The sequence below is a fragment of the Aristolochia californica genome, unplaced genomic scaffold (assembly GCF_029961685.1).
Source record: "Aristolochia californica isolate CCGP_79_NKW_82.1479 unplaced genomic scaffold, dmAriCali1.0.hap1 SCAF_12, whole genome shotgun sequence".
Lineage (NCBI taxonomy): Eukaryota > Viridiplantae > Streptophyta > Magnoliopsida > Piperales > Aristolochiaceae > Aristolochia > Aristolochia californica.
This window is the reverse complement of record NW_027181793.1, coordinates 2,515,484-2,532,844: the sequence shown is the minus strand read 5'-3', so window position 1 is coordinate 2,532,844 and position 17,361 is coordinate 2,515,484. Positions and strand designations below refer to the sequence as shown.

Here is a 17,361-nt window from a genome sequence, read left to right as displayed (position 1 = left end):
CACTTAAAGAGATTTTGACTCTCTTTAAGTCTAGTGTAGTGCCCAATTACATAAGATAAATCTCTCTTAGAGATTATAGCTCTAGTAAGCTTTTCCATACTAGATTCCAGGTTCTAAAACACCTTTCAAAGAATAAATCGAAAGCACACGAAATAAAGAAAATACTTACGCCCTTTTGAATGAAGAAAAAGTCTCTCCTAAAGAGTTCTGAGTCTTCAATCCTTTTGAGTACAAGGTCGAAGTAAAGGAGATTGACTACTAGGAATGTTATGTGATTTGAGAGAGGAATGCAATTTTTGCCAAGTTTATAACTCTTTTTCTCTCAAAATGGGTTTGTAATAAAATTTTAAATGAATAGGTTTTTTGGATGATTTAAACTGCCAATAAATGCTCACTTAATGCTCTCCTACAAGTTTGGGGTCCTATATATAAGTTTTCCAACCAAATTATTTTTTGGCCTATTGACAAAAAAACTACTAAAAGTGTTTATCGATCACTTGAAAGGTATGATCGATCAACCATATGTACCGACTTTATTTTTTTAGGTTCTCCAACCTTGTTGATAGATCAAGACATCAATCAACGACTTTTTAACATTTCAAAAAACTCTTTGATTTATGAACCCATTTCGATTGATGATCATACTTTATAGAACTGGCTATGCAATGTTGTGGAAGCTCAATCATTCAATAATATATTGATCAATCATGTTTTATAAACTTATTGGTAATATTTTGGATGATCTATCATGCTTAGGATGGGCATCAAATTGGGTTTCACGAAAAAACTGACTTGACCCAACCCAAAAACCTTGGGTTTAGGGTTCAGGTTTCGACCAGTAGGCCATGGACGAGGAGGGGAAAAAAACCCGTTGGGTTTCGATCAGGGACTGATTTCCCCAAACTTGACTTGTAGGGACAAGGTGGGGATGGAGTACAACAGGGACATGGCAAGGATGAATCAAGTTTAAGTTATGTTGTTGAAGAGCAAATATGGAAGAGTCTTACATGACTTTCACAATAAAAAGTCCTACATAGCCACAATTATTGTGTAAGGAGGTCTCACAAAAGAGTTTCAGTTTAAAAGTGTTTTAGTTATGTTAGTTTTCTATTTATATTGAGTTATCTAATTATGTTAGGACTTAATCTTTAAGTGTTAGAGTTTGGGTATAATTGGGACAAGGGTAGTTTAATTGTAATTGAACTCTACTACTTTCCTCTATTATAAATAGGGGTTCATGTACTCTGATTCATCAAGTCAATGAAGTTTTTCCCTTTTCCATAAATTCAACATGGTATCAGAGCAGGTTCTATGAGTTGACTCGATCAACCCAGAGAGATAATGTGATCCTTTTCTGATCTATTATCTCTAGCAGTTTAGGTTAGTATCTATTTTTTTTTTCTTTTTAGTCCATATACCTGTTATTTTCTGTGTTTTTACCTCTTTACTGAGCTTTTAATATTTCAAATTATATATTACTGGAAATATATTCGAGTCTACTTTCCAAAGAAAAACTAATTTTGGCAATCAAAGTTTTCTACAAAGAGGAATCAATATTTGAAGTAACAAATATCAGATTGCAAAAGAGGTTTGACCAACAGCAGAAAACTTCAACTTCCGAGCTATTTTATACTATCAAGAACGAGACTTTATATGGAGAATTATATATAAAAAGAAAGATATGTAAGTCTATTTTCTTACCTATTCAACCAATTCTCGATCTGAGTTTTTTATATGGAGATATTGATTTTGGAAGAGTCAATGGTTATGCTAGAAAAAAGGAGAAAAAATACTTAGTTCGGCCAAATTACAAAGACAAAAATCTATCAGATTATTTATCTCAAAATAAGTATATTTTATGAAGAGAAATTATACTTGGATGAAATTTATTTAAGTCTAGTTTCAGAAGGAGACAATTTCATGTTAATCTGATATATATTTAAGGATATATTCGCATTTTATGAAACAAAAGTCATGCTGGTATCTTGTTGCAGTGAAAAATCCAAATTTAAACCGATTTTTTTGTGTCACTTTTTGAGTTGCTGTTATTTATAAAAAATATCAGGTAAATATCTCACTTATTTTCTGCCTTGGTTATATATGTTTGGGTCCCGATTTCTATACATATTTCTTCTACAACTCGGCTATATTGGTATGATATCTTACTCGGTTCGAGTTGGTTCTCTATCTTTGGCAGAATTATTATCTTGGATTATTACTAGGTTCCAACATACTATTTTGTGCAACTTCCTTATTTACTTATGGACTCACTGCGGACTATTTCATGTGTCCTTATTACTTTAAAGGACTTTTATTATTTACTGGTTATCTATTGCTATACTACTGCAAATTTGGTACATGTTATTTGGGCATTGGCCCATTTCTGTTGCAGCTATTGTGTCTCTTTGATTGAGACATTATTTCTGAAAAAGCACTACTCAGTTGCTTGCCTTGGGTTTATTATTTGCTGACTGTTGTCGGCATTGGTTCGTCTGATGCGGAATTTGAATTTCTTAGAAAAATAAAGCACATGGTGGCCTCAACATCTTATATTCCTCTTTACCCATTACCTTGGTTATTTGGTAGCCCTGCTCCTACCATCCTTTATTTGACTCTCATATACCCCTTTGAGCCAACCTCTTGTGTATTGTTTCGGGTGGTTTACCTTTATATATATATATATATATGAGTGTTTTAAGTCCATTGAATGATAGACATTACCCACTTAACAACCATTTCTACCTTTGAGAGTTGGTGCTCGGGTTGGAACACCATGATGGAGGAGCTTATTACTACATCTATGTTATTTGGTTCAAACCGGGATCACTGCCATTACCTCCCAGCTTGATGGGAGAAGTAGAAGAAGTACAAGAAATGTGTATTTTATTCCTTATGTTGTGGTAAGTTTTATGTGTCCAAAATATTAGAGAAAAGGGGGAGCACAAATGACGAAGTTTTTGTTTCTATGAAGAATTGTATTTGTCAAGAATTGTTTTGAGCAAAAGAAAATTGAAGACTAAGAATCCTTTTCATTGCAAGCCGAAGTTATAAACTCCACCTTGAGGGGGAATGTAGAAGAGCAAATTTGGAAGTCTTACTTGACTTTCACAATAATAAGTCTTATAGAGCCACAATTATTATGGTAGGAGGTCTCACAGAAGAGTTTCAGTTTAAAAGTATTTTTGTTATGTTAGTCTTCTATTTATGTTGAGTTATTAAATTATGCTAGGACTTATCTTTTAAGTGTTAGAGTTTGGGTGTAATTGGGATAAAAGTAGTTTAATTGTAATTGGACTCTACTACGTTCCTCTATTATAAATAGTGGTTCATGTACTCTAATTAAATCAAGTCAGTGAAGTTTTTCTCTTTTCCATAAATTCAACATTGTTAGAGAATAGTCCTACATGGATTAGTGAGTACAAATATCTTGAGTTTATTAGCTTGGAAAGAGGTTTCCTAAGTTGGCTAGTCATTTTGGGATGAGCCTTAGATATAACTTTACATGGTATCAGAGTAGATACTCAATGTGAGCCTATACCGAAAATTTATCCACTTGTTGAGCCACAAAAGAGTGCTTACACCTAAATCATCCACTTGTAGTCACAAAAGAGGGCCTAGACCTAAAATTATCCACTTGTAGAGCCGCAAAAGAGGGTTTACACCTAAAATTATCCACTTGTAGAGCCACAAAAGAAGGCTTACATGTGAGGGAGAGTGTTAAGAAATAGTCTCACATAGATTAGTGAGTATAAAGATCTTGAATTTATTAGCTGGGAAAGAGTTTTCCTAAGTTGGCTAGTCATTTTGGGATAAACCTTAGATCTAACTTTACTCATGTTAAAGGGGATGGGATGGGGACATATGGTACTTGGGTCCAGGTTGGGTTTTTTCAAGTTCGGGTTTCAGGGTTGGGGTTCAAAGTCAGGTTTGGTTTATAGGTTACTCGCCTTGACCCAACCCATGCACACCCCTAATCATGCTTTACATGCTTCATGAGATTGGGATCCAAATGATCGATCAAGCCCATGTAGGTTGATAGATCATCTTTATGCCAGAGTATAAATTTAGATTTTAAGCATGACAAAAACAAGATTAAGGGATTTATCAACTTTATATCAATTTTATGCATCGTTTAAACATGGTTTTGAAAACCTATATGCCCTAAAGCTTAGATGCTCTTATTGTACCTTGGAATTAAAGTTTGGTGATTATCCTTGTACATGGCTAGAGTTTTGAGATATTTCTAAAAGACTGACTCTATTCATCAAATCTTCAACCTTTACTAATAGGTGTTTCTTCAAGATAACTTGACACATCATATAACTCGAGGTCTTGTATAGAATTGCCGATTCTTATGTATAGACCTTGATCTTGTGTCTCTTAAAGAAAATGCATTTGAAATACTTAGTTGAAAATATTAGCACAATTACGGTTTAAGTTTTGTTATATCAAAATATGGATGAAGGTCAACCTAGGCCAGCAATCTCCCACTTTTTTTTATGATGACAAAACCTAATTCATAGAAACTAAAAAACAAAATCCCATATGCATATAAAGTTCACAATTTTTGTTGTTTCTCTCCCTGAATTTGTGCATATACATGTTTTAGTTTGGATTTTAATAGTAATTTTTTCTCCTCCTTTTGTCATATATAAAAAAGGTTGCATATCAGGAAGAAAAATACATACACACAAAGATGACCTTAAACTACATGTAAATCAGGTACAAAATAAGGTCATTCCAAGGTAAAAAAAGGTAGGAGGAGTGGACTCTAGGCTGACAGTGGCTGACATGAGGGTGGATAGTCAACCATGGAGTGAAGGAGTCCTTTCATTTCCTTTAATTCCTCTTTGATGTGAATAAGTCTCTTTTACATCACTTGTGTCGTCCTAAAATTGCATGAGGCGATCGGAGCTAGAGGATACATTACTTCGCTTTCTCTTAACAAATTGTTAGTGCTCCTCTTGGTTTCAAGTGGCACTCGGCTCATCATCAAAGAAATCCACTTCTTCGATGTCCTACCCCTTAGAATGCTTCAACAACCAACGACCTTTTTCTTTCTCAAAGCTAGATTTACTAACCTTTGGCTCATCAATGGACATCTTCCCAGCAAGGATGTACACTTCTTCTTCTTCGAGAGCTATGTTATGACACTCCAAGATGGGAATAGCCATGGCATTGTTCACACGTCTACCATCCTTAGGAATATGAAGTGGGTGAAGTCGAGTGGAACATGTTGGGTCAGTGCCAAAGCCAAATATGTCACAAGTTGTGAAGTGGGAAAATGTACCTTTCCTCAAATTGAGGATGTGACACAATCTCCATAAAGAGGAATAACTCCATGCTTAGATCATTGACTTTGATTTCCTAGGAGCTTTCTACAGTTTGTCCAAATACGGAGTTGATAGCATCGATGATCAAGAGCGTGCTCTTCCCTGAGATCATTCCGCTAACTATCTTTGATATACCTTTATAACCCATATTTTGGTGTCCCTAAGAGCTCATTGAGCTCACTTGTGGTAAGGGAGTTGAATTTGTTTTTCATGTAGGAATTGAGTGTGCACAAATTGAAGATAATGGGAGCAATTAAAAAATAAGGACACACAACAAATAACACCAAATATTTTATTATCGATGTTCCCCTATTGGTATTCATTACCCAAGAACCCATGCATCGAAAATTCCTCTAATCTTATCACTATTAGCTGAAATTTTACATAAAAGAGATTTTAGCTCTCTTTTAACCCACGTGTATGCTCAAATACACAATTACAATAAATCATCCATTGAGACTTGGCTAGATTATAGCTCTAGTAAGCCTTTCTATTTTTACTCAAAGGTTCTAAATGAACCAATCAAGAAAAGAATAAAATTACAAAAGAATAGAAAGTTTTCACCCTTTTTTAACTTGGATAGACAACCTTCTCCTTTGATTTGTCCAAGCCTCCCATTTTGATGCACAATTTGAAAGAATATGGAGTTTGACTAACTGAATACACAAGGAAAGATTGAGAGTGGATGAATGATTTTGCATAGTATGGATCACCTTCTCTCAAAAATAGGCTTAGTAAGGATTTTCAAAAGAAATTGCTTTAAAAGCAATAAGTATGCCAACAAATGATTATTAACTTCTTAAAATCACGTTTGGTGGGGGTATTTGTAAGTTTCCCAAGCCAAATTAGCTATTATTTGCCCGTTTGCAAAAAGCTGACATCTCATTGGTTGATCTCTCTTGCCCTCCCCTTCCTCCCCCCTCTATCTCTTAGCCCGAGCCTCTCACCCCCTACCCCCTTCTCACCTCTCCCACCCTCTCCTCGCACTTCTCTCCTCACCTCTCCCACCCCTCTCCCTCCCAATCCAAGCCTCCTCTCTCACACCGCTATCCCACACTCAAAGGGACCATGCTAGTTTCCACCCCCTCCTCTCCTTCCCTTTCCAACAAAAACATAAATCAATAAATACACAATTGGGATAGTGACTGCAATGACAATGGCCATAGTAGCTGGTGCAACTATATCAAGAGGAAGAGAAGATGGAAGGAGGAGAAGAGGGAAGGAAAAAGAGAAAGAAGACAGAGGGGTAAAAAAAGTCATCCAGGCATGAAATCTGGGGTAACTGCTCAACTGGAAAGAAAACTCCCGTAAATTTTTTTTTATAAAAAATATAAAAACATGTTTACTAAATAATAAATTTAAATTAAATTAATAAATGCAAGTTAAATTACATAAAAGTATTTTGTGTTGTACTAAAATTTAAATAAAAATAAAAATTATTTCCATTAGTAGTTAAATATTTTTAACTTGGTTTCATTTATTCACTTATTTAAAATAAAGTTTTAGTTAACTTTTATTTAAATTAATTAAATATAAAAATTATCTAACAAAATTAAAAAGTAGTAATATTTTATTTAAACAAAAGTAAAATAACTATACAAACGTATGCAAATTTAAATAAATTTAATTTAGCTTTAATTGATTTAAATGCAAACATAAAAGACTATTACATCAATAAATTTAATAATTTATCGAATCTACTTGATTTTATTAAAAAAAATTAATCATTAATCCAATTCAATAAGTTATATATTTTTTATTTACATTATTTATTTATCCATTTTTTTATTTTACATCTATGTATATTATGTGAAATAATAGATAAAAATTAAATTGCATACATGTGTACACTAAATTTTAAATTTTAAATAAAAAATATTTTAATTATTTATTTTTTAATTTATATTTATATAAATATGAGTAATTTTTTAATTATACCTTAATTGAGTAATTAATTTACCATTAGGTTACCCTTAATTAATTGATCATGACTAAGAGATAGATTGTGTTGATGTATTTACATTAACTTACTTGATCGATACGACATAGATAAGGTTGACATTAACTAATACTTACAAAATTGACTTAAATAATTTAATTGAGTAATTAATATACCATCAGGTTGCAATTATTTAATTGATCATGACTAAAGGATACATAGTTAACTATATTAACCAAATTATGCTATAGATTGTACTGATGTACCTACAATAACTTGCTTGATCAATATGACATATATAATAGGGTTTACATTAACTAATTACTTACAACATTAAATTAGATAATTTATTTCACTTAATTGTCTTAATTCGTTATATATTTAGATATCAATTTGATAATAAAAAAATAGTCATTGAGCTATATAAGTTTCTTTATAAGAAACAAATCAATGACTTGAGTATTAATTATTAAAAATTAGCTAATCAATAACCTACTCCTATACTAATGTTATGTTAACCTAATTAATCTATAATTTACACGTAAGTTATTAATCACTAGGATCACTAGGTTATATAGTTGATTATGTAGAATTTAGGATCCCATGATAAGAACTTCAACGAAACTAAGAAGAAGAAGAAGAAGAGAGAGAGAAGAGATCAATCACCAAGGGAGAGAGCTTGAGTGGAGGAGAAGAAGGATAGCGTCTACCAAGGGAGAGAGCTTGGACGAATTTGGGGAAAAGGAGGAGAGAGCTTGAATGCTCTACCTCTTAGCCAAGGCCTATATTTATAGTTTTTACAATGCCATTTAGGGATACAACTTTATAAAAGAAGAGACATAAAAAAGACAAATATTTACAACTTCATGCCATCTTTATGAGAAACCTCCTTATTTACCCATATGCCACCACTTAGACGTGCGGGCTTTCTTTCTTTGGGACTTGTGGGCTTGAGCCTATCTTCAAACACTCCCCCTCAAGTTGAAGGAGAAAAAATATCATAGATACCTAGCTTGCCACATATAAAGGATAGGATTTTAGATGTAACTGGTTGGGTTAGGATATCTGCTACTTGCTCTTATGATGAAACATGTTTGAGGGAGATTATACCCGCTTGAAATTTCTCCTGTATAAAGTGGCAGTTCACCTCAATGTGTTTGGTCCTTTCATGGAAGATTGGATTTGAAGTAATATAAATGTTTACTTGGTTATCATAATATAGACCCATAGGACCTCCTTTATAAAATCCTAATTCGGTAAGAAGGTTCCTGATCCATAAGAGTTCACTAGCTGTGTGAGCCATAACTCTGTATTCTGCTTCTGCATTAGATCTTGCAACCACATTTTGCTGCTTACTTCTCTATGTAGCTAGGTTCCCTCCAACAACAGTGCAATATTCAAAAGTAGACTTCCTATTATCTGGTGATCTAGTCCAATCTACATATGAGAAACCTTCTATGTTGAAGTGGCCATGTTTCTTATAAAGTAATCCTCTTCCTGAAGCTCCTCTTAAGTATCATAATATTCTCTCCAAGGCCAGCCGATGGGTAAGACAGAGTTTATGCATATATCGACTCACCACACTTACAACATATGATATGTTTGGTCTAGTTACCATGATGTAGATCAATTTGCCCACAAGTCGTTGATATTTTCCAATATCAATATCTTCTCCAGATGTTGCACATAATTTTATGTTCGTATCCATAGGTGTGTCAACTGGGCGACACCCCTTCATTCTTGTTTCTTCAAGGAGGTCCAAAACATATTTCTGTCGAGACAATATTATCCCATGTTTGGATTGAAGGACTTTTATGCCCAAAAAATAATTGAGAAGTCCAAGATATTTAGTTTTGAATTCCTGGCATATCATGTTTTTTACTTCTTGTATGCTATGAACATCATCGCCAGTTAAGACAATGTCATCAACATATACTACCAATAGTATTTTTCCTTTTGAGGTATCTTTAAAATATACTGAATGATCTACCGAGCATCGACAAAAGCCAAACTGTAGTAGTGTTTGGCTAAATTTATCAAACCATACTCGAGGGGAATGTTTTAGCCCATATAAGAACTTTTTTAACTGGCATACAGACTCCCCATCAACCACATAACTAGGTGGTTGAACCATATAAATTTCCTCGCGTATATCACCATTTAATAATGCTTTTTTCACATCGAGTTGATATACGGGCCATGATGAATTAGTAGCAAGAGATAATAGGATACATACCGAATTTAACTTGGCAACGGGAGAGAAGGTCTCCTCATAATCCACTCCATAACCTTGAGTGTACCATTTAGCAAAGAGTCGGGCCTTAATATGAGCAATGGACCCATCCGGGTTATGTTTAACCGAAAACACCCCTTTGCAACCTATCCATTTTTTTACCTTTCAAAAGCGGTTCTAAGTGCTAGATCTGATTCTCATATAAGGCGTGCATTTCCCTATCCATAGCCGCCTTTCATTCTGGATGTTGTAGGACCTCATGATAGGACTACAAAATAGAAGTGGAAGAAAGAGCTGCAAGGAACTTAGAACAAGTGGAAGACAAACGATGGTGAGACATAAAGTTAGATATAGGATGAGAAGTAGTATATGAACGATGTTCTTACTTAGATCAATAGGCCTAGTATCAAATTCTGGACCAAATCTAGTAGGGGAATGATGTACCTCAGGAGGATCCGAAAACTCCACAGGTTAGGTGGCGTCCAGTGCTTCAAGGGGTTCAGTAACATCGACATTAAATGGCACAAATGGATAAGTAGTGGTTGGAGGGAACGACAAACCTGGAGGAGCATCAGTCGAGGAATAGAATGAGGTGTCATTAAAAAAGGTCACATCCCGAGACACAAATAACCTCTAAAGGGTAAGATTATAATAGACATAACCTTTTTGGGTTTGAGAGTACCCAAAGAAATTGCACTTCATAGAACGTGTAGCAAGTTTACTCTTTTGAGGAGATGTGACATGGACAAAGCATGCACATCCAAAAACCTTGAGAGGAAGAGAAAAAGGGGTCTTCATGAGGAAATAATACAGAGTAAGGAGTTTTATGACTAAGAACAGATGAAGATAGCCTATTGATACGAAATAGGCTATAAGTATAGCATGAAGCCAATAAAAGTAAGGTACCTTCAAGGAGTAGAGGAGGCCATGAGCAACCTCAAAGAGATGACGATTATTTATTTCATTAACACCATTATGTTGAGGGGTGTAGGCACAAGATGATTGACGGATAAGACTATTACCCTCACAAAAGGATATAAACTCACTAGACAAGTATTCCTTAGCATTACCAGACCTAAGGATTTGAATTGTTTTCCCAAACTGAATTAACACTGTAGCATGAAAGGTTTTAAAATAGTAATTATTTTAGACCGTTCTTTAAAGCGATATAACTAAGTGACCCGGGTAAAATCATCAACAAATGTAACAAAGTATTTAACATGAGAAATATTAGAGACACACAAGGGTTCCCATACATCAGAGTGTACTAAAGAAAAGGGAGCAACACTTGTAGTTTTAAGTCGAGGAGGATATGTACTCCTTCAATGTTTGCTTAATCTACAAACCTCTCAATTGAAAGTAGAGAGGGACTTTAACGAAGGAAAGGTGTTGATGGATGGTTGTGCCAAAGTTGTGCCTCAGATGTAGAGGATGGTAGTGCAACTGATGGAGGAAGGTTGAAGTAATATAAACCCCCTTTTTCATGGCCACCACCAATCACCCATTTCGTAGTTAGATCTTGAAATGTACAAGAAGGGGGTAAGAAGGTGACATAGCAATTCAGATCTTTGGTGATTTGACTAACCGAAAGTAAATTTAAAGGAAATTGAGGGACAAATAATACATCTTGAAGAGGGATAGAGGATGTAATAGATGATGAGCCCTTGCCAAGTACTGTGGTTTGGGTACCATTAGCAATAGTAACAAATTTATCTGAAAGACATGGAGATAAAGAATGGAACATGTGTTTACCTAATAGATGTTCAGAGGCCCTAGAGTCTATGATCGAAGATGAAGAAGAAGAAGAGGAAGAAAGCATACCTGAGGCAATGGTGGTAGCAGTCGATAAAGGTGGAAGGGAAAACTCCATAATAGACTTCATCTTCCTAATTGTGTTGTGAGAGTCATGTTTTCGGATTGGGAGTCAACCTTTTCTTCCCGTTTGTCAACATTAATGGAGGCTAGGTTAGCTATGGCCCAATTTGGTTTGCTATGAAGCTTCCAACAATTTTTCATAAAGTGGTTCTAACCGCCACAATAGGTGCATATGCTAGGCTCAGTGCATGAGTGGGTAGGACCTGTTCTACCACCTCTTGTGCGGCCTCTAAAATTTTTGTCGTGTCCTCGGTTGGAGGATGATGTACCTCTATTACCGGAGTACATAGCCGATGAAGCATCAATAGGGGAGGGAGGAGATGAATCAGGGATCCACAAAAACGTAGCACTGATTTCATCAAAGGATGAAAGTGCAGAGGAGCTAAGAAGTTAGGTTTTAGTAACCTCAAAATATGGCTTGATATTCGTCAAACAAATAGTTGTTGCCAAGGCTTCCCGTTGCTTTTCTTGAACAACAATATCAGAGGAATACGATTGAGCAATCTTCCATTCTTGAAGAAGACCCTAAAACCAAGCCAAAAACTCATGAATATTATCCTTTTGCATAGTATTTAGCATATTTTGTAAGACATTAAACAAGTTTTACTAAGAGGCCATGCTAGAGTATAACTTAACACGTGTCCCAAATATCCTTGGATGTTTCCAAGTGGACCACATTGTTAGCTACAAGTTCTTCCATGCTATTTATGAGTCAACTAATAACAAGATTATCATTTTTAACCCACTTGAGGTAAGATAAATCTTCTTCATCAATCGGAGAAGAGGGTTTGTTTAAGTGACCGAGAAGGTCACGAGTAATGAGAACTAATCGTACCGATTGTGAGCAACTAAGATAATTGGAGAGGCCCCTCAAGGGGATAGTAGTAATTTTGAGTATGTCACTCTTACTACTTGTATGTCCAATTTTCACTTTGAAGCAAAATAAATGTTTAAACCACACCAAGATCGATTGGAAAAGGGCGTCTAAAAAAAATCTACTAATGCAACTTTGAAGGATCCATGGACCAAATCAGGCATTTACAAAGTGGGATATAGAATTTTCTTCACAAGATCACGCACTAAATCATTAAAGAATTTGTGCTTATGTCAAGTGGAGACATCATCCAAAAATGAATCAAACCTCTTATATCCTTAAAAAAATCTCAAGAGGATAGATTGAAAAACTTATGCCATAATCCAAACTCCAAAAACGTGGCCAAACACTTAAGAACCACAATTTTCTTTCTTTCAGATCCTTAGTAGCAAGTCAAGTCTCTTATAACTCTCAACTCATGGGGCAATCCAACTTCCAAATAACCAAGTGTTGAAGTTCAAGAGAGTAGCAAAATAATAGAAGCAAGTAGATGATGGAATTTAACCATATGTTGATCATCCAACTAAATAACCAGACCCCATGAACAACACAAGTGTGAGAGATCTTACAACAACATGTGCTGGAATTCCAACTCATAGAAAATTGATCCGAGTTACATGTAAGTAACTGAATCGCAAATCATTTCCATCTATTCATTAATCTTGATTAAACACTAGTAGGAACTAATCTTGATCAAACTTGTAATTTAGCTACAAGAAGATCAAGATTATAACTTCTTCTTAATCACAAGAGATTAATCTTCACAACTTCTCATATGAAGATCATCTTGTCTTGATGTATGTTATGGTCCTAGATCTAACACGACGATTCGTAGGAGAGAAGAGAGAAGAAATAAAATCAAGCCGAAGGGAAGCTTGAAAACCCTAGGTTCGTTAAGGAGAACACACACCCTCGAGCTCATTTAGGAGAACTCAAATTCTCTATTTTAACCTAAATTCAGATTTTTTTCTCCATTCCGTTCCCCCCTCTAAATAGGGTTCATGACCACAAAGTTTGAGAAAAATTACAATTTTGCCCTTCCAAAACATTTAACTTGAAAATCAAATGGTTCAAGAGAAAATTATAGATTTGACCCTCTACAACATTTAACTTGAAAGTAAACTAAACGACTCAGTAACTGACTTATCCAGAGTAATTGACTCAATCGTGGCATTTGCATGACTCGGCCTGTTATTGGGTTCATAACATTACACCCTCCCTGGAGAACGAGTTTATCCTGAAGCTCAAAAGGAGTGAGGCACCATTTGCAGGGTCGATTGTCTCCATGGGTTCAGCCGTGGTAGCCTCACCTTTCTTCTTTGTCTTTGTACGCAAAGCTAACCATGCGTTGATTTCACTATCATCTTGGACTGACTTGGTAGGTTGCAACTCTTGCAAGGAATGGGAGGTAATAATAGAACTGTAAATTTAATGTGAACAACAAGGTCACTAGGCTTTTCATGCAGAACAGGATATGGCTGCAAAGGATCATGATTCACACATTCAACTAAACCAAGCTGAGCCCGTTGCTCTTCTAGCACTCTTGCAGTGAATGGCATAAGTGGGAACTGCTGACTAATTTCACTGAATAGAAACCGTGACGACTTCATTTGCACGTGATAGTTTGTCAACAACTTTCGTGTAGATGGTGGTTTGATTTTCGTCCAAAAGCTTAGGTTTGCCATCTCCAGTGTTGGTGACAATATCTACCACATATACTTCATTTTCCTCGAATTCTGCATCATCAACTCTAGTTTTTGGATTGCTTACACTAAGGAGAATTGTGTTTCCATCAATGACAAACAGTTTAAATTGATGGCTAAGCACACCTTCCACTAGTTCGTAATCATAGGCAGCAGCAACCTTTTGTATAGCTTCCATCATGTCTTTGTTCTTCCGACTACCAACCTCCCCCAAATAGAAAGATTTCTTCCCCATGATTCGTAAGCCCAGAAATCTGACCTCCCTTTCTACAGTTTCTTTGACAGTGATGTTTATTTCATTGGCGACAACACAGTCTGCATATGGAGATGGTGGGCCTTGCATGAGTAATAATTCTGCAGAGAGTATTTCTTCCATCACAGTCTGCATATGGAGATGGTGGGCCGTGCCTGAGTAATAATTCTGCAGAGAGTATTTCTTCCATCACAGTCTGCATATGGAGATGGTGGGCCGTGCCTGAGTAATAATTCTGCAGAGAGTATTTCTTCCATCCCAGCGACATCTTTTGTGAGGCGTAAATTGGCAGCATTAGCTGTCTCAAAAACAAAGTTGGTAGCATCCATTCTAGTAATTCTAGTCGCATCTATAGAGAACTCTTCTAGTGCCTGATGTAGGGGTCCTGAAATTACCAGTTGACGTGGGCATCTTATCAGAGTTCAACATGAAGTGTCCATTACGTCTGAAACCTCCGGGCAAATGATGTTTTGGCAACAATGCAATATGGTTGTGGATACAGAAAGTGAGATGGTTATGTATAGGGTCTTTTCCAGATACACGAAAATCAAAGGGATACCAAGAGTTGAACGCCTGCCTCATTTTGTTAAGAAAGGATGCCGGTATATCAGTCTTTGGCTCAGAAGCACCGTAGAAAATAAAGTCTCATACCTCATCGGTCATCTGTTCAGACTTCACCAAAGAAGTATCAGTTCTATCCATATCTCCATTTTTCAACAAATGCGCAACAGAATAATAAGCCTTGTAATGTGTGGAATCTGATAAAGACTTCACATGAAACTGTTATGTTGTTGTGATTTGATGATTTATAACCCTCTCATCCACCATGCTGATTGCAACAGCAACAACAATTTTAATTTTCATCATCCTCTCAGTCTCAAGATCTCCAAGAATGGTACCAACAGTAATAACACTGTTTCTGTTCTCAACAACGGTAATATAATTCCTTACATTCCCCTATTCAATAAAACATCTGAGCATAGAAATCTAGTACTCCACCCTTCTTTCAGGTCTTTCATCAAACATAAGAGTGAAAATTTCTTTGATCCCAGTATCAACGTCCTTCAGATTCCTCCAACACATTCCAGAAATTCCAACAGAACTTCAGCAGGCAAATTATTCAGGGACATCAATTGTAAAAGAGAGGTATCAAAAGCAGACTCCATGCGCTGGTAGGTGTTTGTCACGTTTTCAATAAAACGGGCAATCCTTACCTCTTGTGATGTATAATGTAACTTGCACATTTGACCTTTCAACGTGAATTCCACTGATCTTGACAAACAGGAATTACACATACTTTTCTGCAACAGCGAATTGATCTCCTGGGCACGCAGTGTAGGCATCTCCTTTAACCTTAATTCATACTTCTTGACCAACCTTCCAGAATGGTGTACGCATTGCCATAATTTTTTTTTACACCGGGCAATTTCACCCACACCACCATCAGGGTCCTCAACCTATTGTGGAAATTTCCTACCAAAAATCACTATTCCGAAAGTGTCTTCTTTCGTCAAGGCTACACTCTTCACAGCGAAATCATTTTTTCTGGGTTTTGGTTCTTTCCTGTTCCCAAAACCGTCGTCACCGAGAAGAACTACCTTAGGAAGCTTTCCCTGACGGCGAATAGCAGAGGCATCTAGCCGGAATTTGTCATGGAGCTTCTCGGCTCAGGAATTTCCAGTCTCCCCGACTTTGGATTTCACGACTCTAGGTGTCGGCTCTAGGAATTTCCATGCTCTGGATTGTACTTCTGGAATTCTCTGCTTGGTGATTTGAGGTCAGCCGATGAACAACAAAAACTATTCATCTTCCGGAATGGCGACCTTCCTTTCTGAATTTTTTTTTATGCTTCTCGAATTTTAGCAACTTATCTTCCATGTTAATGGCAGACTGATGTATCATATTTCATCTACAATCTACGAATTGCTCATTGTGTTTCAGCTCTGATACCACGTTGTTACGGTCCCAGATCTAACACGACGATTCTTAGGGGAGAAAAGAGAAGAAAAAAAATCAAGCCGAAGGGAAGCTTGAAAACCCTAGGTTCGTTAAGGAGAACGCACACCCTCGAGCTCGTTTAGAAGAACTCAAACCCTTTGTTTTAACCTAAATTTAGACTTTTTTTCCATGTCATTCCCCCTCTAATAGGGTTCATGACCACAAAGTTCGAGAGAAAATTATAATTTTGCCCCTCCATGGTATTTAACTTGAAAATCAAAAGGTTCTACAAAAAATTACTGATTTGCCCCTCTACGACATTTAACTTAAAAGCAAACTAAATGACTTAGTAACTGACTTATCTAGAGTAATTGACTCAGTTGTGGCGTCTGCATGACTCGGCCTGTTATTAGGTTCGTAGCAATGTAATCTAGAAATCAAGACCACAACATATAGAAAGAAAATATGTAAATAACAACCAGAATTGACTTATCTCTTCATGGTTGGACTTTTTTTTTTTTTTTTTAAGATTAGGATAAAAGAAATACCAACTTGACTTTTTACGAAGCCAAAAGGTCCATATTCTTAAAACATTTCACAAATTTTAACATAACATCGTTTTAGTAATATGAATCCATAAAAATATGTAATATTATACACATAATTCATTAGGGTACTTAATATGTAATATACAAGATGTGCTATAAAAATGCCTATTTGAAATGTTTTCAAGTGTTTTGGAGTAATAAAAAATAAAAATAAAAAAATAAAAATAAAAAATAGATAGATTAAAAATAAAATCACCATACTAAATTAATTCTTATTTAAATTAATTTTAAATTCATTTAAATTTTAAATTAATTAAATAGAAATTTAAAATAATATTATGCAAATTTAAAAATATTTAGTGCCAAATAAATAAAATAAAAAATATACAACATACTATGAAATCATCAATGCAAATTCAATTACATTAAATTTTATTTAAATTAAATTAAATAAAAATATAAATGATCATTCAATTACTAAATTTGAATAATTTATTTTTATTTTGCATACTTTATTAAAAAATAATAATCTATATATGCTTAATAAAGATTAAAATTTTAAAATTCTTATTTTTACAACTATATTATGTGAAGAAAATTAAATGAAAATAAAATTTGCATTCAATTATTTTTTTATTGAAATAAAAAATAATTTTCACATTACT

The 17,361-nt window shown here is 35.2% G+C and overlaps 1 pseudogene; it reads right to left on the bottom strand.

The window, feature by feature from the left end:
- Window positions 1-11,770: 11,770 nt before the first annotated feature.
- On the bottom strand, window positions 11,771-14,333 carry LOC137945692 (ERBB-3 BINDING PROTEIN 1-like; annotated as a pseudogene).
- Window positions 14,334-17,361: the final 3,028 nt, after the last annotated feature.